This window comes from Camelus dromedarius, chromosome X (assembly GCF_036321535.1).
Source record: "Camelus dromedarius isolate mCamDro1 chromosome X, mCamDro1.pat, whole genome shotgun sequence".
NCBI lineage: Eukaryota > Metazoa > Chordata > Mammalia > Artiodactyla > Camelidae > Camelus > Camelus dromedarius.
The window spans coordinates 75,320,723-75,344,538 of NC_087472.1; the positions used below are offsets into that span (position 1 = coordinate 75,320,723).

General features: G+C 49.0%; 1 long non-coding RNA gene across 10 annotated transcripts in view; it reads left to right on the forward strand.

Annotated features, from left to right (window-relative positions):
* Window positions 1–22,825, forward strand: part of LOC105100455 (uncharacterized) — a 31,072-nt gene extending 8,247 nt beyond the window's left edge. For 3 of the 10 annotated variants that reach the window (XR_010379498.1, XR_010379499.1, XR_010379497.1), the window contains 5 exons: window positions 4,372–6,699; window positions 8,062–10,435; window positions 16,944–17,103; window positions 18,187–18,330; window positions 18,931–22,825. This is a non-coding gene — a long non-coding RNA (uncharacterized LOC105100455). Of the gene's footprint in view, window positions 1–6; window positions 6,700–8,061; window positions 10,436–16,943; window positions 17,104–18,186; window positions 18,331–18,930 lie in introns of those variants that run through there. The other 7 variants (XR_010379496.1, XR_010379495.1, XR_010379493.1 and 4 more) reach the window with 7 other exon arrangements.
* Window positions 22,826–23,816: the final 991 nt, after the last annotated feature.

Here is a 23,816-nt window from a genome sequence, read left to right on the forward strand (position 1 = left end):
CCAATATTTAAATATTTTACCTAAAAGTTCCTTTTCCTTTTTAAAAAAAAGTCAGAGGTATTGAGATAAAATTTCATACAATAAAAGTGAACCTTTTAAAGGACACAGTTTGTAGAGTTTTGACAAGCATATACAGTTGTGTAACCACCTCCACAATAAAAATACAGAAAAATATTCCCTTGTGCCATGTGCCATCAGACTCCTTCCTCCACTCCCATAGCCTGGAAACCACTGATAGATTTCTGTGCCTGAAGTTCTGTCTTTTCTAGAATTCCATTCACGTGAAGTCATATAATGCGGTAGGCTTCTAAACCGGCTGTTCTGGCTTGGCATGCTCGGCATGCATCCATGCTGCTGCATGCATCAGTACTTCCTTTTTTATTACCGTGTAGTATTGCTGTGTGTGGGTGTCCCTGTTTTTGTTTCATCCATTTACCAGTTGTTGAGTATTTGGGTTGTGTCTAGGTTTGCTTCATATGAATAAAAGTGCGGAGTGTTTGAGTATGGGTATTTTGACTTGCTTTCATCCCTCTTGGGTAGAATTGTCTAGGAATAGAATTCCTAGGTTGTATGGTAAATTTACGTATCTTTGAATCTAAACTGTGTCCTCTGGAGACAACAGACAGTTGGATCTTTTTTTTTTTCTTTCATCCAGGATGTCAACGTCTGCCTTGTGATTGGGTTCTTTTATCTGTTCACGTTTCATGTTGATGCAGGCTGAAGCCTGCTGTTACACATTTTTCCCCGTGTGTCTCGTGTGTTTTTGTTCTCTGGTTCATTTACTGCTTTCTTTTGCATTAGATGGATAGTTTCTAATGTAGCATTTTAACTTCTTTACTGATTTTTTCACTGTTTTTTAGGTTATTGCCTTAGCTGTTCCAGGGCTACCATAAGCATTTTAATTGATCACAGTCAGCTTCAGATGTATACGAATTCTAATGAGATAGAGAAACATTACTCCTATGTTGGTCTCTTCCCATTTCCCTCTTTTCCTCGTATTGTTACATATAGTACATCTATAACGGGTACATCCCATTAATATTCTTATCATTATTACATTATACCGAATGTTACATCTTTAGAAAGCTGGTATAAGACAGAATATCAAGTATATTTCTAACTTCTGTTATATTAACCTTCTTTGTCACTATTTCAGCTTCTTTTCATTTGTTCTTGTGGATTTGAGTCACCATCCAGATTTGTTTCCTTACCTCATACAGTTTTGCTCCCAACCACCGCCTCTGTGCCGTTATTGGCAAATATATTACATTATATATGGTATTGTGACAACAGTCAATTATATGATGTTGTTTTATACAAGTGCTTTTTATTTTCCTTATTTTATTATTTACTTTTTATTTCACTTTTTAACGCCGTTCTTGTGGTATGGTTCCTGTAGAGTAAAGTACACATACTTCAGATATACAATGTGATGAAGTTTGATAGATGTATAAACCAAAGAACCCACCATCACAGCCAAGATAGCGAACACTGCCATCACTCCCCAACAAGTGAAAATTTCAAATTCTCCATTTATCACTTCCCACACCCTTTACCCTCTGGTGACCATAAGTTTGTTCTCTATGTTTGTGAGTCTGTTTCGGTTTTGTAGGTAAGTTCATTTGTGTCCTTTTTTTTTTTTTTTAGATTCCACATATAAGCCATATTACATGGTATTCTTATTTCTCTTTCTGTCTTCACTTAGTATGACATTCTCCAGGTCCATCCATGTTGCTGCAAATGGCATTATTTTATTCTTTTTCATGGCTGAGTAGTATTCCATTGTATAAATACACCACAACTTCTTTATCCAGTCATCTGTCCATGGAGTTTTAGGTTATTTCCATGTCTTGGCTATTGTAAATCGTGGTGCTGTGAATATCAGGATGCATGTGTCTTTTCAAATTATGTTTTCTTCTGGATATATGCCCAGGAGTGGGATTGCTGGATCATGCGGTAAGTCTAATTTTAGTTTTTAAAGGAAATCTCCACACTGTTTTCCACAATGGCTGCACCAGACTGCATTCCCACCAACAGTGTAGGAGGGTTCCCTTTTCTCCACAGCCTCTCCAGCATTTATCACTTGTGGACATTTTAATAATGGCCATTCTGACTGGTGTGAGGTAGTATCTCACTGTAGTTTTGATTTGCATTTCCCTGACAATTGGTGATGTACAACTGCTTTTTACATACGGGACGAAAAGAGTAAAAATGTGTATTCATAAAGTCATTTGCACTTGTATAATTACCTTCACCTGTGCTCTTTGGTTTTTCATGGGGATGCGAATTAACATCTGGAGTCACTTACTGCAGCCTGAGGAACTTCTTGAGTTCTCCTTGTGAGCCAGTTCTGCTAGGAACATAATTCCTCACTTTTTGTTTTTCTGGGAATGCCTTTATTTTGCTTTCATTTCTGTTCCTTTAAACCACTTACTTGTGGTATGCTTGACACGTAAAAAGCCGTACATATTGCATAGGTACTTCTCCATGAGTTTGGGAATATGTATACACCTGTGAAATCGTCACCACCATTAATAGACGAAACTGCGTTGTATTTCTGTACGCTAGCAGTGAACACTCCAAATCAGTGATGAAGAAAACAATTCCAGTTGTAATATGATCGAAAGAACATATACTTAGGAGTTAATTGAACCAAAGAGGTGTAGGAGTTGTACACTGAAAATTACAAAACACAGTTAGTAGAAATTAAAGCAGAAGTAAATGAGAAGACATTCTGTGTTCATGAACTGTTAAGATGGCAGTGTTCCCCAAACTGATCCAGACATTCAGCACAATCCCTATTAATATTCTACCTGCCTTTTTTTAGACGTTGAGAGGCTGATCCTGAAGTTCATATAGAAATTCCAGGGACCCAGAATAGCTTAAACAATCTTACAAATGAAAACCAAAGTTGCAGGACTCATACAGTCCAATCTCAAAACGTATAGCAAAGCTCTGCTTAACAAGACAGTGTGGTACTGGCGTGAAGGTAGACATGTAGATCAGTGGAATAGAATCGAGAGTCAAGGACTCAATCCATGTATCTGTGATGAGTGACTTTTTGACAACAGTGCCAAAAGAACTGAATGGGAAAGAACAGTCTTTAGTAAGCCAGAAAGAGAAAGAAAAATACCATATGAGATCGCTCATATCTGGAATCTTAAAAAAAAAAAAAAAAAAAGAACATAAATACAAACCAGAAACAGACTCATGCACATAGAATACAAACTTGTGGTTGCCATGTCGGAGTGGCGTGGGAAGGGATAGACTGGGAGTTTGAAATTTGTAGATACTGACAGGCACATGTAGAATAGATAAACAAGACTGTACTGTATAGCACAGGGAAATGTATACAAGATCTTGTGGTAGCTCATGGCGAAAAAGAATGCGACAATGAATATATGTATGTACATGTATAACTGAAAACTTGCAGTCTATACTGGAAATTGACACAACAGTGTAAACTGACTATAACTCAACTTAAAAAAATAAAACAGTCTTTTTAGCAAATGGTACCAGGACAACTGGATATCCACATGCAAGAGACTGAATTTGCCTTCCAGCCTCATACTGCAGACACAATTAGTCAAAGTGGATCAGAATCCAAATGGAAGTGCTAACACAATAAAGCTCCTGGAAGAGAGTATAGGAGTCAATCTTTATGACTTTGGTTTAGGCAGTGGATTTTGATGTGACACTAAAAGCACAGGTAATAAAGGAAAACTTAGGTAAAAGAGACTTCAGCAAGAAATGTGCTTTACAGGGTACCATCCTAAAGTGAAAACACAACTCAGAGAATGCGGGAAAATATTCGTAATTCATATTTCTGGTAGGAACCACGACCCAGAAAGTATAAAGGACTCTTAGAAGCTAATAATAAAAGACCAAGAACCCAATTAACAATGCACTCAGCAGCTGAATAGACGTTTCTATAAAACATACACAGATGTTCAGTAAGGACATGAAAAGATGCTTGAAAATATTAGTCATAGGGAAGCCAAGATGGAAAACAATGAATTACAACATGATACCCGCTAGTAAGGATATAATTTTTAGAATGTAAGTAACAAGTGTCTGGGAAGATGTGGGAAAGTTTAAATCCTCAGTGGCAGGGTGTATAGCTCAGTGGTAGAGTGCATGCTTACTTAGCATGGACGAGGTTCTGGATTCAATTACCAGAAGTGCCATAAAAATTTTTTTAATTCTTAGACACTGCTGGTGGAAATGCAGAATGTTGCAGCTGCTGTGGAAAACAGGTTGACAGTTCCTCAAAGTTACACACAGAGTTGCCATGTGACTCAGCCATTCTATGCCTAAGTATGTCCCAAATTGTGTGAAAACATAAATTCACATAAAAACTTTTGCATACAGATGTTCCTGGCAGCATCAATCAACAATCAAAGAGTGCAAGCAGCCCAAACGCCAACCAACTAATGAATACAGTTTGAAATACAGTGGTATATCCGTATAATAGAATATTATTCAGCCATCAAAAAGAACAGAGGACTGATACATGCTACAACATGGATGAATCTTGAACACATGAAGCAAAGTGAAAGAAGGCAGACACACAAGGCCGCCTAGTGCAAGATTCTGTTTTTATGACATGTCCACAGTAGGCATCTCCATAAAGACGAAAGCAGGTTAGTGAGTGCCAGGGGCCGGTGGGAGGGGACGTTGCGGAGAGACTGCTCACGTTCTGCGATTATGTATTGGGGTTGGTTGCACAGCATGGTCAATATGGTAAAAACCATTCAGAGGGTGAGTATGCTACTTGCATGACAGTTGAATAAAAATTTTTTTTAAAGAAAGGGATGTACCTTGGGATATGCTTTGGGCCATTGTGGGAAATAGAGTCAGCCACACCAGAAGGAGCAGTAAGCACTCCAGATCTTGCCTCCATCAGTTTGATCACCAGATGCGACCACTGGAGTCAGTTTAGGTGTTTCCCTCTATTCTGTGTTTTCTGCATGGAAAAACATCACGTAGACTCACGCACCCAGACGCTGGTGAGTAGGAGTACTTCTCGCTCCTCATTTAAAAACTTCTCTGGCCAGTCAGAGTGGTTCCCCTCGTTGTCTTTCACAGCTAGTGGTGCTCCGTGGTATAATACGAACACATCATCTCTCACTTACCCTTCCACTGGTCAGTGCCTATTACTGGACATTTAGCACTCCCCCCACCCCCAGAAATTTGCTGCTGTCACTGTACACACAGCTCTCTGCAGGTGTGAATATTTCTTTAAGACACTATAGCAGTGGAACTGCTGGTCCAAAAAATCCTTTGGCTAAACAGACATCTCTCGAGTCCCGACTGTGTGCCTCACACTATTCTAAATGTGGAGGGACATTGCAGAATACGACTGACACGTGTCCCTCTTCATGAAGCTGAGGGTGGGTGCAGGATGGAGTTTAAATTTTGATGGATGCTGCCACAGAGCCGTGCAAAGGTGCTTTCCGAACTCACACTTGCCTCAGTGGGGCAGGGGAATGAATGTCCCTTTGCTGGCACCCAGTGCCATTCGTGTGGTGACGGCTCTAGGCAGGTGGCTGGACTCTAAAGAGCTTCAGGTCTGCAGCTGGAATGATGGGCATGCGAGGAAGTGAGCTTCTCGGCGGCATCTCACACCCTCAGTTGTGAGATGACAAAGTTTATTTGACACAGGATGGCAGGTGTCTGACCCTTTGGTGGCTCTGCCTACTGAGTGTGTCATCTCTGACCTGGCTGTAAGTCTGTGTGCCAGGGATTGAGGCTGCTGGAACTTTGGGAGTTTATGGTGTCTCAGGCTGTGAACGCTGGGCTTGGTGGGATTTGGGGTACCACAGTCTGAGGTCTCTTCGATGCTGGCTGCACGTAACGTTGTGAGCGAGCTCTCCACCTCCACGGCACCAGTGCTCTGAGCTGTTTGTGTGTGTCTGTGCCCGGGGGTGTGAGCTCTGTGATTGTGTGGCTTCTGTGTCCAGGCTGTGAGGCCTGGGAGCTATTGGGTTTCTGCATTGCAGGTTATGAAGTTGCTAAAATGCATGTAGACCTGTCATGTCTGAGCTGATTTTGTGTCTCTGGCCTCATCGATCGAGCCCGTAGGAGTTTCAGTTCACTGGATTGTTTGGTGGTGTGTGTCCAATGGAGTGAGGTCCCCTCGCTGCTGTTCTGTGGGTCTGTAACTGAGTTTAGCATGTCATTGATGTCTTTGGGGTTTTGTGACTCAGTGTGTGCAGCCCCTGGGGTATTTGTGAGTCTGTATTCAGAGTATGATGCTGCAGAGCTGGCGGGAGACTGGGGTCCCAGAGTGAGGTCTGCTCTGTCTTTGGTTCTATGTTCCAGAGGTTGAAACCTCTGAGTCCCTGGGGTGTTTTATGCCGATTGAGAGACTGTCATTTGCCAGAGTTCCGACGTGAGGTGTTGCGACCTCTTCCTGATGTTTCAGTGCGACAGTTTCCCAGAAGGAAAGGGAGAGGTTGATTGATCTGAGTTGAGTTGACTGTGGACTCGTCCACTGCCACTCCCATCAGGAGGACATGGAACACACCTGGGGCAAGTCACCTGAATGTTGGGGGAAGGGATGTAAAACTTCCCCTTGCTTTGCAAACATAAAGAAAAGCCTGACAAGTGAAAGTAAGAGGAGAAAGAAGTACTGCAGCTGCTGAAACCGAAGCCTTTCACACTAGCACACCCAAATTAATCGAAAATTGTGAACTTGTAAGTGTTTCATAAACAGCAATGATTTATTTTTCATTAGCATGTCGAGAATCAAATTCAGGTCTAAAGTAAAGCCTCAACGTTGAAAATGTCTAACTTCCTTTCAAGTTCGGTGTTTGAAAGTTGAAATAAAGCCAGGTGACTCCTGAGTCCCAGATCACGGAGCTGCCGGGCAGGAGGCGTGGTGGAGATGGACGCGGGCCCAGTGTGAGGCCCTGTCCCAAGGGAGAGGAGACACGACCCGACCCGCACGGGACTCACAGCCTAGTGGGGGAGGCACCCCTGTTGCTGCAGGCAGCAAATATTCATCGAGGGCTTTCTGCGTGCCAAGCACTGCTCCCCACGTGGGACCCAAACAACAGAAATCCCCGCCCCGGACTTTACGGTCCCTGAAGGGGAAGGGGTAGGCGGCAGGCGTAAACCCTCATCGTAACAACTGAGGAAGTTGTACAGTGCCTTAGAAGGTGATGCTGCTGTGACCAGAAAACAATGTAAACCCTGGGACGGGGCCTGGTAATGTGAGGAGCTAGCGGGAGAGCTGCAGGTTAGACCGCTGACCAGAGCCACCAGGGTAGGCTTCATGGAGGAGGTGACATTTTGACAAAGACGTGAAGGGGAAAGGAGTGAGCAAAGCAGACGGCTGAGGTCAGGACGTTGCAGACAGAGGGGACAGTTGGGGAAAGTGCCACAGGCAGAGGCTGCCAGACAGTGCAGACTCCACCAGGAGGCCGGGCAGCTGAAGACAGGGAGTGAGAGGCAAACGGAATGCGGGGATGAGATCCTGCATCTGCTTGGTCGGCTGACCGGAAAGGACCACCAGGGGTCACAGATGCTGAAGGACAGGCCTGTGCCAGGCTGCGGAGGGAGGCAGAGGAGGGACACGGGGAAGAGCAGGCGGCGTTGAGGCAGGGTAAGCGAGGAGCTCGGAGGGCAGCAGAGGGGCAGCTACGAGTGAGGCTGACGGCCTCACCTGGACGCCACATGCCCTCCCTACGTGCATTCACGGCCCCGTCTCCATGGACACCTGTGCCCTGGGCACAGCATCACACACCTCAGTAGCAGGCTGAGTTCATTCAACAGTCCATCGATTGGACTCCGGCCACTTGGTACTTGGTAAATGTTCGGTGTACTGACTGGTGCTCCAGGTGTCTGGGCCCAAGGTGCACTGTGAGGCCAGAACTGCGGCTGATGGGGCAACGGAGTGACCCACGTGTGTGTGATGAACGTTGCCGCCTCTTTTATTAGGACTTTCCGGAATTAGGGACGGTATGAAAGATGCAGCCCTCCACCCCTCTGAGGGTAGAGAATCTTACTCCCCAGATGTCTTATTTATGCCGCTGTCCTCTGTCGTCTTTAACACAGAGATAACTGTTCCAAGAAGAGCAACCGTTTATTGACCAAATACCTAGGGTCAAGGTCCTCAGATCATTGAAGAAACATGTTTTAAGCTCCACCCGGACACTACACGTACTCAGGTACTGTGGCCAGCCTGGGGATGCAGGGATGATGTGGGCTGGAACCCGCAAGCAGCGGGACGCCACCTGCTGTGTGAGGAGAGCTATGGCAGGATTTAAGTCATAGACCCTAGGAGCACAGCAGAGCGCAGGTGACTCCTCCCAAAGTGTGATGGGGACTCGCGGGGGAGGAAGTGTGGAGGTTTGGTCAGGACACCCTTCTCAGGGATGGGGAGGTTCTTGAGGTAGGACGTTTGTCCGCATTTTACAGGCACACAAGCTGCAGGACGCAGACACGAAGACGGGTAGAGGCAGACTTCTGTTCCCAGTCTGTGGGGCTGCAGACCACCCGGCAGCTGGGTCATGTCCAGAGTTCTCATTGCCGCCCCAAAGCACTTCCTCTGCTCCTGCTCGCCTCTGGACCCCTAATATCTGGGAAACAGGCCGAGACTGGGGGCGACATACCCAGGGGTCGGGGGTGATTGCAAAAGCCTATCCCATATGGCAAAGTGCCTCCCGCAGGGGAAGTTCAAGTCCTGCCTGGCTGTTGGCTCTGAGGCAAGGCTTTCCTGCCAGTGGTCTCCGGTTTTTGGCTTCAGGGCAGCTCCTCTGAAGGCAGATACAGATGGTCTTAGAACCTTTCAGGGTGGCTTTACCCTGCTGGGTGCCTGCATTTCACAGGTGGATGTGGTATTGGGACAGCGATGACCCTCCCGTCCTGGAACAGTATCAGCATCTCGGCAACTGAAACACAAGCCAAGTGTGTTGTGACAGCAAAGAAGCCTGGCTTTGGAGTCAGGCAGAACCGAGGCGTGACTCCCAGATCCACCCTTTACTGCACCAGCGACCTAACCTCTTTCAGCTTCTTCCCTTGTCCACAGAAACTGGGCGCTGACACTTACCTGTCTGGGATTTGGGGAAATGAAGCCATATATGCCCAGCTGACATGAGCTCAATACCTAGGCTCCAGGCAGAGCCGTTGACCCTGTGACCCGTGTTAGGGACATAGTAGTGTGGAGGGAGGGAAGCATGCCAGGGGCCCTGGGAGTCTACTCCGCCCTCTGCCTGGGGTAGGCGGTGGGGTAGTGCTGGTGGAGCTGGTGCCGTTCCCATCCTTTTTGTTGTCTTTACAGCCCAAAGGCACAGACTTCATTTCATACTTGGATGTGCTCTGCTCAGAGGAGTCGTAGTGAACGAAGTGAATCATCACTGTTGAGTCTGTAGCGGGTACAGCCAGCTGTGGGTGCACTCTCTCCACCGGATCTGATAGGAGCGGGCTGTTTCCTCCAGGGGTTGACGGCCCCTGGCGGGGACATCTAAGGAGTAGCCCGAAGGCACTGTCCCATTCCCTTAGAGGGTCCCCCATACTGAAGAGGCAGCTGAGCCTTGTCTCTTTGATGACCACAGGGACCAGGACATCAGACCCCTTGCGGGGGAGGAGGGTACAGCTCAAATGGTAAGAGCATGTGCTTAGCGTTGCACGAGGTCCTGAGTTCAATCCCCAGTGCCTCCTCTAAAAATAAATAAACCTAATTACCTCTCCCTGTCCAAAAACAGAAAAACAAAAAACCCTTGCAAAGGGACAAGCATTTAATATATTGTCCTAACAGAATACTCAGGCTATCAACTATAGTGGAGAATAATGACAGTCCCATGGGTAGGGCAGTTGAAGGCCTGTTCCATTTACAGAGTCACAGACACCATAAAGTTACAGACTTTTCCCCAGCTTTGGGCTGATTCCCTCCTCACTGTGAAGCAGGTGGTCTCCCTGGATCCCTTTATGCAGTTTTTTTTTTGAAAACTGCAGCCCAGTTCCAAACTCCATATTCAAATGCAACGGTGGGCCCATCTAAAATGAGGGGAGAGCTTTGCTGTCTGTATCTGCCTGTTCTTAGCAAGGAAGCCTTTCCCAGAAACACTCGGCCATCAGATTGCATTTCAAACCAGCTCATTGTGAACCGGAGTAAAACGAGTGTCCGTCTGGGAAATGAATAATGAAATCTCCATCACGTTCCACTCGGTAAAAGTATAAATCTGTTAACTGTGGCTTTTCCTCCACGGCCTCCCCAGGTAAAACGGAAATTCTCTACCTAACCGGACAGTGGAACCCAAGAAGGAACCACGCAGATGAGGAGGGAGGAGGGGCATGCCAGATGGAGGGAAGACCACGTGCGAGGTTGTGAAATCTGCAGCTGGGCGTGGGGTGGCTGGGGGAGGGAGGGCGAGTGTGAACACCCCGGCCACATGATGAGCACAGAGATTCTGGGTGGCGGGAGTATCAGGTAGGAGTTGGAGCAGAAGGAGGGAGTCTGGTGAAGATCAGGCCTTTGGGGACAGGCAAGGCTTGCTGTGCCCAGTCTGGGAGGCTGCAAGTCTTCCTAAGAGCAGCAGGCAGCCCCCACCGAGTTTTGAGCAGGGGTGGCCTCCCCAGGTTGGGACTTAAGAAACGTTCCTCACGCTGTGGGCTAGAGAATGGGCGACAAAGGACCCGGATTGCTGGTGCTCCCCTAGGAGGGAGAGGAGGGTCAGCTGGACCAGGGCATTCACTGTTGTGACAGAGAGAAGTGTCAAGATCTTCCATAGGAAGACCTAGGAGGCGGAAAGGAGGGGCTCCGTGATTGAGCAGCTGGTGAGACAGAGGCAGTGATCAAGGATGGCTTTCAGGATCTCTAGCCTAAGCAGCTGGGGACAAGGCTGCCTTTCACTGACTTAGGCAACAGTAGAGGAGGTGCAGATGGGGGGAGGGAGCAATTGGGGGGAATGAGTTACTTTGGACATGGTGAGAATTTCTTTCTGTGGGACTGAAACGCGTATTAGCTGAATGACCTAGAGGACCTGACCTATCCTCTCTGTGCCCAAAACACCTCCTCAGTGATGGGGGAATGATACCGATCATTAAGGAAAATGACTACTTTCTGTTTCATTTCTTTAGTCTAGGAGAATGTTCTCCTTTCCCACAGCAGAGTGCCGTTTTACTGTCAGGCACTCCCTCGGCAAAAGCAGACTTCTCCACTTCTCCACATGACTGCCTGGTTTTACGTATCTGCTTTGTGTCTTTTCACCTTGCTGCGTGTATCGCCAGCACTAAAGGAACCATAAATAAATTCAAATAGCAAGTGTTTATTATCACGTGCATGCAGTATGGCAATCCATCAGCGTGGCTACCAGAGAAACAGCCCCCTTCAGACCCCCCAGGCTCTCTCCTGTAGCCCCTCACTCCCTGCAGGGTGTAGGCATCGGGCCCTGGGGAGCAAGGTTTTCTAACACTTGTCTTCCTTGTGAAGTCATCTCTGGTGTCCCAGAGGTTGTCCAGCACTTGATGAGTGCAGTCTCCCTGCGGGCCTGTCATGCGACTGGGGAAGGCTGTATTTCAGGAGGGGATTGGGGTGGATATGTGTTTCTGGAAACCATCAGTGTAGCTGCCTAGCAGGGAGGGGATGAGGGCACAGATTCCTAGATTTGCATCAAGGCCCCACCGCTCATTCCATCTGTGACTCTGGGCAGGTTACTTAACCTCTCTGCAGCTCAGTTTCCTCAACTGTAAGATGCGAATGATGATCCTATTCTGGGTGAATGACTCATTTTTGCCTCCTTCATTTAGATCATGAAAATATTGCCTTTTTATACCTAGGAAGTGCTGCTCAAGTGTCAGCAGGTTGGGGGGAAAGGCGGGCCAGTGTGGCAGGTGGCAAAAGAATTCACCAAAGACAAAGAAAAGTTTCCAAGACAAGGAAAGTTGAGTAGATTCGCTGCTGTAACAACAGTGGGCCACACAGATGAGAGGTGCCTTGGGGAGCGCCCAGGGTGAACGTGCAGGATCTTTTACTGGGGGCAAGGGGCTGTGAACACAAAGGGTAGAGGGCTGTACGATCAGTTCATGCACAGGTACCCGACTGGTTGTCAGTGAGGTGAGACTTGCCATGGGCAAATCTGAATAACGGGATTTAGGACTCTGCAGTGAGGCCTGTCCAGCTAAGGTACTGGGAGATTAGCCATTTCCTGGCAGCCGTTAGTTTAGTTAGGGCAAACACGCATCAAGGAAGATGTTTTTATCTTATGCAAGTGCAGGTACGCAGAGGGTCCTGAAGTGGGGAGTGGGGGTTAAGGATGCCAGTCAGCTCCAGGCATTCAGAGAGCCCAGGAGTGAGGGTGTTTTATGGTCTTCAGTGTGACTTTAGAGAGCTCCAGCCAGCTCCACATAGTCATCCAGGTCCAGAAGGGAATCTCTGCTCATAGACTCCCCTGCTTGGACAGGCATGAATGATGCCTGGCTCATTTTTACAACGCTAACAAGGTTGAACTTCACCTGAGCCCTAAAAAAGCCACAGTAAAGAAACGTCTGTTGATGTGTTCCCGAAATGGCTTACCGCAAAGGACCACCCTTCTCCTCATGATTTAGATAAGGCTTCCCAACAGTCAGGCGGGTGACTCCTGAGCTTACCAGCTGTGGGGCAAGGACTTTCTCCTTTTCCTGAAAGGTTGGACACAGACCCTGCAGCTCCCTGTTTTTTGTCTCATGAACGGTAAGTGACAGGAAAAGTCAGTCCTCCTGAAACTAGCCAGACACAAAGATAAACGTGTCCTGTTCAGCTGACTGAGACTTCCCCTGACGCGTCCCCACCTACAGATGCCCCCGGTGTACCTTGTCTGCTGTTCCCGGTGCAGTACAAGGCAAAACCGCCCTGCTGCCACCGTCCGCTGTTCAGATCTGGGGTGCTCTCTGGATTGCACCAGGAACTATAGTCAGCCTCTTTATTGGTTTGTTTCTTGTCTTTTGTCTTTCCGACTGTGATGTCAGGAAAAAGTCCAGTAAAGTACCTGGACCTGTCAGGAAAAAGTCCAGTAAAGTACCTGCTGCTCACGTGGGCAGGCAGTAACACGCAAATGGTCAGGCAGTCAGGGAGGAGCCTCTCTTTTCCATCCCTGTACCCCGCGCCCATGTGCACCTTCTTTGACGGTCACTTCGGCCACCCAGAAACTCCCTGTGACTCCAGAAGGGATCCTGTCTTCCAGTCCTGAGGTTCTGGGAGCCGCGCCCTGGTGCAAGGCCTTGAGGGGAAGGCTTCTTGGAGAGGATTCCAACCCAGCACCTGCAACCCAGCTACCCCTGCCCCTGGGGAGTAAGCCACTCCCCGTCAGGCCCCTCCAGGCTTCCTTGCTGTCCACTGCAGCCCAGGGGCTGCCAGAGAAGAACCTGCCTCTATAGGAGGTGTCTATTCCTGTGACAAGGGGTGCAGGCCCGCAGACTCCTCCTACCCTGAGGCCTGGAGGGGATGGGGGGGGTGGGGGTGAGGGGGTGGGTAACCTCTCTAGGACCCCGGAGGACACTCCTCTCAGTGGTCTTAGCCCTTCTATTCCCGGAAACTACACTTTACTGCCAACGCTAAGGATGGGAGGCCATGAACTGGCGGAGGGATGTCAGGAACCTGAACCTGAGAAAGAACGTTCCAGGGACAGAGAGAGACACCAACGCACACACCGAGAGAGAGAGGTCTCCCTAGGACAGGGCAAGTGCGCCTTAGTGTCACAGGACCAAAATCCTCCGGTCAGGGGTGATCCGTCCTGCACTCTAGCTGAGAGCCACTGTTATTCTCTTCAGCATCAGAATTGTTCTCTGACAGTCTGTGTACAGTGTTATCTCTCGGTTAGGGGTTCCCATTTTTAAGCCGAGAGTGATGATATTGAAACTTCCTGTGGACCTTGGTCGACCCCCAAGATAACTGGACTAGAATCAGTGTTCAGCGGGTTCAAAAATAGTCTGTTACCTTGGCACCCCCTCCCTCCCCACCTCATCTCCCACCTCAGGACATTAGACGACATAATTGAAGTGTTTTCAAGGAAAACTGTTTCCTGTATTGAAATCGCACGAGAAATTCTTTCTAGAGAACGTGTGAGGGAGAGGTCTTGCTGTGTCGTAGGAATAGACTTGCTTGTAAGAGGCTCCGTGGTTCCTGCTCTGGTGTGCAATTATTTTGACAACTTGTATCACATAGCCGAACAGCAGCAGTGAAGAATAATTAGAAAAGGAAGGCATGTTTGCCTGTCCAGTTTGCAGGAGTACAGCCGGCCCTAGAAAGCAGACATCTGCTGTGATCAGAAATTTGGGTTCGTGATTAGTTAGTTAGGGGTTTCCATTTGCATTTCCAATAAGACTTGCTTATATGGACATACCCCTATTGGATGTATTAGATACGTGTTTTGGGGGTGGATGTGTTGCTAATTTTTTTTTTTTTTCAAAAATAGAGAAGGAAGGGCTTTGCTTGCCTGAGTCTCTTAGGGCACCAGCAATAGAGAAAAAGGATTAAAAGAAAGGATTTCCACAATTTAAGGAGCACGGCGTCAACAACTCCCTACCAAAGGGGCCGTGTCTCCTACCTAGAAGGTCTTGTCACTCAGTGACGTGTTTTATGAATGGTTGTTTTAGGGAAGCAACGGTTCTACTGTTTTTAGTTGGATATTGGCTGCACTTAAAACTGTACTTGAGATTGCGTGAAGTACATAAGTAAAACTGGAGACTGGAGAGATCCATTTCCTGTACCCAGCACGTGGGTGCAATACTAACTCAAGGTAAATGTTCAGTTTGGGCGGGGCCCATGTGCATGGCAAGGAAAAGCTCTGTTTATACAGCGGAGAGGTCTGATGTGCTAAAAGGTAATCTATCCTTTGGTCAGCAGATTATTTATGAATTTAAGGAGGAAGGCAAGCCAAGGTCATGTATAAGGTGATGAATGCAGATAAAAAGGGGTGACAACAAGGAGGGAGGGAGTAGCTCAAGAGCTAGAGCGCCTGCTTAGCATGTACAAGGTCCTGGGTTCAATCCACAGTATCCCCTCGAAAACCAAATATGCAAACTTAAATACCTCCCCCTCCCCCAGGACAATAGATGAAACAATTCTTTTTAAAGTGTGACAACATTAAGAGGGGGAGATTGGCGTAATGAATAGTGCAGAGAACTTTGTGTTTTAGCAGACGTATGTAAAAAATGGTCACCACCACCACCTGGCTGTGTCACCTTGAGTGACTTGCTTACCCTCTCTGATCCTCAGTTATCTCATCTGCTAATGGGGACAATAATACTAGATAATATTCCAGCCCCAGGCGAAGCTGTTCCTGACCAGCTGCGCTCCGGGCTCTGCTCTGTGTCCCAGCATCCCCTGGCTCACGCCCGCCACAACTCTCCTCACGCTTGTGTCACCACTGTCTTCAGGAGGGCTCCCTGCCCACTGGACTGCGAGCTCTCTGAGGACCGTTTTCCTGCAGGGAACATTCCTGTGTGCACAAAGTCTGCCAAAGCCCAGGTCCTGGAGCCTGGTGCCCCGCAGGCGCTCAGAACCCGATAAATCCTGTGAGTGATGATGGGGCGAGGTGCTCGCACAGAGTAGCGTATCTGCCGTGATGCCACCAATATGTTTGTTGGAAACGAAATATTGGAAATGAGTGGCTAGAACACATCTCTCGGCTTCAATTTCTGTTGATCCAGGCGGGTGGTTTCCTTTGTCTCCACACTGTGAAGAAGCTTCTCGTACCAGTGCAACAGCCCCTGGTCCCCCTTAGCAGAGCACACGGCTGTTATAGCAGCTGTTTCTCAACGGAAAACATATATTGTCAGTGAGCAGACACCGAAAAGCCTCTGCTTAAATTTCTGTTCCTTCAAGAACAGAGGTGAGGGACATCGGGACTTCTCTCCTAATCTTTCCTGCCTGGAATCTCTGCATCGTTCCTGGGCATTCCATGGCCAGGGAGACGGTGGATCGCTGTCCTTATCTCCTGTGTAACGGCTCCCGTGATGCATGTGGTTACTCTCACACCCTGATGTCTGTCTCTTCTCCCTACCTTGTTATTGGTGAGATATGCAGTGTCTCTGTAGCGTGAATGCCTTGTTGGTGTCCATGTGCTTCTGTGCCATGTTATTGGCTGGCTGCCCCCGGGAAGAGCACCGGGTCTGGTGGAATGCATGCGTGCTAAACTGAGGCCCTGCTTTGAGGATCTGAGGCCACACACAGTGTGGAGAAGTGATGCAGACCTGGAACTCTGGGAATCATGATTGTATTGTAATTTTTGTGTCGGCTACTGTGACCTGATGAGCTACATGTAGGTAAATGCTCTCCTGCTCCCAAACATTGAGTATTGCCCCTTGAAAGAAGTTCTGACGGGTTGCATCATTGTCCACAGCAAGTAAATATGCGTATAGAAGGAAACTAGCTTCAGAATTCAGGTTTGTTCATCCAGATTGTTTTGTTCTCTGTCAGCTCTGAGATCAGTACCTGTAAATCCCAGAGCATCAGATCTGAGTTAATCATGAGGCGCTCTCACTGTGCAGATATGGAACGGGAGGGCAGGGGGCTCCAGAGAACACAATCCAGTCAGTTTGTGGCCCTGCAGCAGGACCAGCCTTCACATCATCCAGATGGAGAGGACGGAGGGAGTCCTCCGGCCCGCGGAGTCTTGGAAGCAGGGCCCGCTGTCCACAGCAGGTGGTCCTGCAGGAGCTGCTGGGGGCCGTGGCTTAGGGGCTCCACGGGACAGTCCTCGGCGCCTGGGCCTGGCGACCCTGAGTCAGAGCGTGTGCGTAGCCGTTTCCTGCCTGCTGTGTGAGAACCAGAGAGCTCGTCACTGAGTGATTCAAGGGTCGTCTTGGGAGTTAGACATGTGCCCCTTCATTTCAGGAGGCAGGAATAATGAAGTCGACTTGCTTCCCACACTCAGAGGCCAAGGATGTGTACCTGGCAAGTGCCCATGCAATTCTTCTGACCTGAAAATAAGTTCTACTCTCCGTCACTGTGCTTCTAGGTATCCCCAGAGCTGTATTACTGCTGAAACCTAGGAGACTTTCCCTGACTGAAGTGGCGGAAGACAGGTACCAGTATTGGACTCTGAACTTGTGATCTCATCAGAGAGCTTGGGAGCTCAAGCGACCGGCCAGGCTTTCCTCCCAGCTCGAGGGGAGAAGGTAAGGCAAGTAGGGCTTTTCTTCCAGAACCTCCGAGGCCTGAATTCAGACGGTCATTTGGGGTGTGTTTAGCAGGGGTAACGTGGCATTTCCCTTTCATCGATCCTGATCATAGTAGGTATCAGGCAATATTCTGTCATTTGTACATATCACCTTCTTTAATCCCCTCCTGCCGGCCCATCACTTAGCAAGATTTCAATCCCACCTGATGACGTGGGAAAGCAGAGAACAGAGATGTAAGGAGACTTGCTCAAGGTCACACGGGCCATGAGTGGAGGAGTGACACACGACCTAGGCATCCTGGACTCAGACCTACACGCTTTCTTTTTTTTTAAATTAAAATTGACCTACGATAGTATATTCGTTTCAGTTGCACAACAAAGTGATGTGATATGTTTACACGTTAGGAAATGAATACCACGATAAGTTTGGTTACCATCTTGTCGCCATGCAGACTTCTTGCAGTATTACTGACTATTTTCCGTGTGTGTACGTTACACCCCCGGGGCTTATTTGTCGTAAAACTGGAAGTTTGTACCTCTTAATCCCTTTCACCTATTTATTTCTCTCCTCCTCCCACCCTCTTCCCCTCTGCCGACGACCAGGCTGCTCGCTGTATCTCTGGGTCTGTTTCTGTGTGCGCTTCTTTTCTTTCTAGGTTCCGCGTATAAGTGAAATCATACTGCATTTGTCTTTGACGTATTTCAGTTAGCGTAACGCCCTCTTGATCCCTCAATCTTGTCGCAAATGACAAGATTTCATTCTTCTCTAAGGCTGAGTAGTGTTCCATTGTATGTCTACACCACTCCTTTATGCATTCATCTGTCGATGGGGACCTAGGTTGCTTCTGTACCTTGGTTATGGTAAATAACGCTGCACTGAGCATTGGGGGGCATGCATCTTTCCTGATTTGTGTGCTGCTTTCCTTCAGACAAAAGCCCAGGACTGGAATTGCTGCTTCATGTGATAGTTCTAGTTTTAAGTTTTTGAGGAAACCCCATACTGTTTTCAGAGTTATCTCTGCACCATTGTTTGAAGAGACTGTCTTTTCCCTACTGTATATTCTCGGCTCCTTTGTTGTAGATCAGTTGACCACATAAGTGCAGACTGATTTGTCAGAGCCCACAGCGTTAGCCGCCACCAACTGTAACCTCCGTACAGGCTGGGGTGACATGCAACGAGCCGGTGACATCGCTGTGTGTTCAGAGCTGGTGGCACCAAGTCTGGGTGAGATACATCATCAGCCCTGCCCACAGTGCACTGGGGCAGGGATGACCCTCCCCGCCTGGCACGGGTTCTCCCGGGTGGTGACGTGGTGGGCTCCCTCCAACAGCCAACCCGGGGCAATCCTGCCAACCACAGCTAACCCTTCAGCCAGTCGTGAAGGTTCCACTGTATCCTTGACACCCCGTACTCTGTGCTAGGCTGGCCGTTGAGGTGGGAACGTGAGGAGGAGTTGCAGAACCAGTCCCTGCCCTCGGGAGTCGAGTCTTTAATCAGAGAGAGATGTGACACCCGTAGATGTGGTGGAGAGCATGTCATCGAGTCCCTGTGAGGCTGGGTTGCCAGCAGACGAGACGAGTGAGAGGATCAGGGTGGGAGGAAGTGGACAACACCAGGGTAGGGGGGTTATTTGCGGAGGCCGGTCCTAACTGCAGGATTCCCCACGGCCTACAGGAGGGCGCAGGGAGAATGCGTGGGCAGGTGTCTGAGGGACTCAGCGGTACCACCCCATCCCCACCTCAAGGTCTTTGTCCCCATGCCCGTGTGTGAGGTGTAGGAGATCTGAGGGTCACGTCTGAGGCAGCACACTATCCCAATTTACAGAGTAGGAGCCGGAATCCAGTGAGGTCCAGAGACGTGCCCCATGTCAAATTCTAGGCCAGAGACCGAGCCACAGGCACCGAGAGACAAGAAATATTGGTATGGAGTCAGCGTAAAGTACAAGGGCCAAATAGCAAATCTGAATGTACCTGTAGCAAGAAAAGAGATCCAATCGTTCAACTCAGAACCTCCCCACAAAAGGAAGCCCTGGCTTCGTTGGTGAGCTCTGTCAAATGGTTAAGGAAGAAACAATACGCATCCTCCACAGACTCTTCCAGACTAGAGGAGGGACCGTTTCCTAACTCGTCCTAGAACAACATTACCCTGCTGCCAATGCCAGACGTGACATCACAAAGAAAGAACAGACCAGTCTTGGTCATGGATAGCGAGAGATAAATCCTCAACGAAAGGTTAGCAAACCAAATCCAGCAACATTTACAAAGGGCTATGCAACATAATCAGTCGAGCTCTATCCCAGGATTGCAATATTGGTTTAACGTTCAACTTCCGTTAAGGTAACCACCACCTTGATGTAAGAAAGGACGGAAACCACCTGTCATCTAGAAAGACAACGAAGAAGCACTGGACAAAATTCAAGAGCTGCTGATGATAAAGATGCTCAGCCAACTCGAGATAGGAGGGAGCAGCCTCATTCTGATGAAAATCTCTCCCGGGAAATATCCAGCTCCCGTCACGTCATATTTCAGAGGGTGAGAATGAAGGCTGTCCCCTGGGGCTCCAGACCAAGACAGGGATGCCTGCTCCAGCCACGGGTGTCCAGCACGGACTGAAGGTCCTAGTCTGTGCATCATGCAGGGCAAGAAATGAAATATGGAGACACTGGAAATGAAACCTGTGTCCACGCAAGGACCCGTACTTTGGTGTTCACGGCAGCATTATTCGTAATCTCAGAAAAGTGGGAACGGTCTAAAAGTCTGTCAGCTGGTGACGGATAAACAGAAGGTGCAATACTCATACGGTAGAATGCCAGTGATGGATGGAACGGGACGGACTTCTGATTTCTGCTAAGACATGGGCGAGCCTCGGAAGCATTCTGATGAGTAACAGGACCCAGGCAGAATGCCCCTTAGTACCTGAGTCAGTTTATATGAAATGCCCAGAAAGGGCAGATCTACAGACACAGACATGAGATTAGAGGACGCCTGGGCCTGTGGGTACTAATGGGGATAGACAGCCGGTGGGAACAAGGAACCTTACTGGGGTGCTGGCAGCGTTCCAGAACTGGATTGTGGTGACGGTTGCACAGCTGTGTAAATTTACTAAAAGTCACTGCATTGGCCCCATTATATGGGCGAATCTTCTGGTGTATAAATTATACCTCAGTGAAGCAGTTTAGAAAAGATAATGCAAACGCCCTGGTAAGTCATGCAGGGAAGGATATGCTGTTGCTGTTGTAACATAAGGACCCCGCCCCTCTATTTCCATGTCCTGGGGTCCTGCGTCCTCCATGGGTCCAAGATGCTCCCGCCAGACAGGGTCACTGTGCACGTAGGACAGAATTGTGTGTCTGTGTGTCTTCACGCACAGGTGCCCTCTGTGCGAGCACAATTCAGTGGCTCCGGACAGCCTCCTGTAATCCACCCTGCGTTTGACATCGTATACTGAGGTGATTTTCCATTCTTCTCAGATCCCAGGGACCAGGCTTCTGTTTCCCTGGTAACCGATCTCAGCCGTCAGCTCCAGTACCTGGTTGCAGAAATACTTGTAGCGCGGGGAGAGGCTTGTTCCCCCTCGCCCCCGTCCACACACACGGCCCCCTGCGTGAGCTCAGCGACCAGGGAGGATGCTCAGCAGAGCGGTAACCAAGACAACGGAACTCCAGCCTCCTTCTTCCCCCAGGACCGAGGCCCGTTCCCTCCCCTTCACCTGCCTGGCTGTGTGGTAAAAAAAAGGAGACTCGGGGGCATTGACACCCTCCTGAGTCCCTGAAATTGTCTAAATATGTCAAAAACGGCTCTGGAATGAGAAGACACAATGAAATTTCAAAAATTTTCATGACTAACAACTATGGCTTGGAAGTCCAAGATTCTCTTTAAAGGCAGGACGACGAAGCAGCATGTGATGATGCTTCTCCACCTCAGCTGGGCCTCAGATCTCCCCTGGGGACACCTTAGAAGAACAGGGGCTGGCGCACCATCCCCAGGGAGTCTGAAGGAGCAGGTCTGGAATGTGGCCCAGACGTGAGCATGATTTGAAAACTTCCCTGATGAAAGCCGGGATTGCGGCTGTGGAAACAGAACCATCCTTATAGGAGGAATTCTGAAATCAGACTTCGAGGCTCCTGTTTATAAGGGAAGCAAGTTTTCATCATGATCCGCTATGCTTGGCAGATATCTTGGGCTGAGGAAAGGGAGAACATGTCCAGTAAATGGGTACCTTACACCTGACCCTGGACTTACTCTTCTCCATGTTCCTGAAAGCAAAATTTTGCACTTAAAGCCCTGCATTTGCTCATCAAACTTAGTACTTTGAGTTCTTGTCAGGATCCCTTATGCTTCGTTACTTCAAAACATTCGTAAAACGTGGTAGAGGTAACAGCACGGGACAGAGCAGACTGGTTCCTTTAAAATGAAAGATGAGCAAGAATCTTACCGTTGCTGTAGAAGGATCAGCTGTCGGCTCATCTGCTGAATGTGCTGAGTTGCATTTCTTTACTTTTTGGTATAATTTATGTCATCGAATTAACTCCCGTGCTCAGATAAGGCCAAACAGCACCAGCATATTTCTTGTGAAAAATAAAATCGCGCAATCCCTTGTTTCGTGCACACCCACGGACACCCACCTGCCCAAACTCTCTCTCTCAGGGGTCTCTTCCGCATCCTCATCTGCACGTTCCCAGATGGTGGGCTTACACTGCTGCGTCCTGACTCACCGGGGTTACACATTGTGTGTCGAGTTCTTGCAAAGCGCAAGGCTTTCACTCTCTCGGGCATGTTACAAGCCCAGGTTCCCCTCCTCAGAGAGCCTGTTGAGGCGCGCACCCAAAGCAGGGCCTGGGCCGGTGCTCAGGGCTCATTCAGTGTGTCTTCCAAGAACAAGGCCTCACAAGGAAACTCACCCCCATCCGTGGCAACGTGAAGATCGTGGTTTAGCCTTTTCCAGAGCCGGCCCACGGCAGTCGTGGCCTGATGCCGATCACACCCAGCAGCATCCCGGGAGTTTGGTTTAGGGATCTGGGTGGGTGACCGTGTCCATCCATGAGAGGAGAAACACTGGTTTGGGGCCACCAGCAGATTCGCAGGGCTTGTGGCAGATCCGAGTGCAGATACCCCTTAAGTCTCTGCCTCCGGGGACTCTGGGGCCCAGTTAAACCTACTTTGGTAGACCTGATAATGGGAAAGGGGATAGAGATGAAAAGCATACAAGGGGATAGAGATGAAAACAAGCCAGGTGGGTAAAAGCTCGGGGGCGGGGGGAACTGGCCACCCAGGGATCGTGTAGAGGAGAAGAGGAGGGCAGGGGTTGGAAGCCAGGGGGAAACAACCCAGATGTAGGAGGAGATCAAAGCAAATGGACCAACAAGGAGACTTAGAAGTCGTGGACTGAGAGGTAGGAGGAAACCAGGATGGACTCCTGTCACAGATTCTGACAAAGGGAAGAATTTTGAAAAAGGAATGTCACTGTGGCCAAGACGGCACTGGATACGACGGCTTGACAAATGGAGCTCTTTGGAGACGTTAGGCAGGGGATGTCCACGGATGGGAGGACACTGAGCAGGAAACAAGAGGTAACCAAGCAAGGATGCTACTGGCGTCTACACTTCCAAGAGGCTTGGCTTGAGAGGAACAAAAGAAGCAGAGGGTAGTAGAAGCAGAAGTGCTTTCGGGGTTTGTAATAGTCTGTCCCCCCAAAGAGGGGGAAAACCAGGATGCAGGTTCCAGAAATTCCTCACAACTCTGAGGACTGTTGAATAGATGAGAGTGGAGAGTTGGGATGAGCCTCACAGGTGTTTCTTCAAGTTGAGGGTGGCGGGGGGTGGGATGGGGGTGGGGAGTGGTTTCAAAGCAGCAGTGGAGTTGCAGGCAGATTGCCATCATCTCCCTCTGGGCCCCACTCCAGACTCTGTGACCCATGGTCAGAGCAGGAGCCGGTCGGGATGGGATGCTGGCAGCACAGGCTCACTCATGTTACTCAGACCACACGGGCGCTCTGGTTTATTTATTCTCCCTGACTGACCTGAGCTTCATCACGAATGCCCACCCTCCAAACTGGTTAGTAAGGGCAAAGAAAACCCTAGGTTAGAATTTACTCCTAATCTGGTAAGTGTGGTCGGATGCAGTCACGTGAATGGTCCACATAACACAAATGCTCAGTCTGTTTGGGTGAATAACTCGGTCTCCCGTTTCCAACCCACCTCCACACCACTTCTTTCCATGATGGGCAAGGGGTATGTGTCATAAGTCTGGCAGTGACGTGCAAGGGGGATACCTATGTTGCTCACAGTGGCCTCGGGGGTCCCTGAGGGAAGGATGACTCTCGTCTCCTGGGTCCAGATGGTGATGCTGACCTGCACCGCCCATGGGGGAGGCTGGGCAAAGTTGCACTCCTGTCTCTCTGCTCTTGGTGGGGAGCCCGTGCTCCCTGGCTGACTCAGCCTCAGCCACTCTGCTGGCATCTGCTGACCCTCTCTGCATCTGGGTCTCATCGTCCATCCCACCCTGGGCAAGGCTGTCCACCCCACAGTCTCAGCTGCAGGGTCACCTAGCCCCCTGCCTGCTCCAGCTTCCTCAAGACCCAGCCACCGTGCACATTCCTCCCTCCGGGAGCGAGACCCCTGGGATCTCACCTCCGCCACAGCAGGAACCACAAGCAGCTCCAGAAAACTCTGTTCCTGAACTCCAGCCATCCCTCTCCCTGAAGAGGCTGTT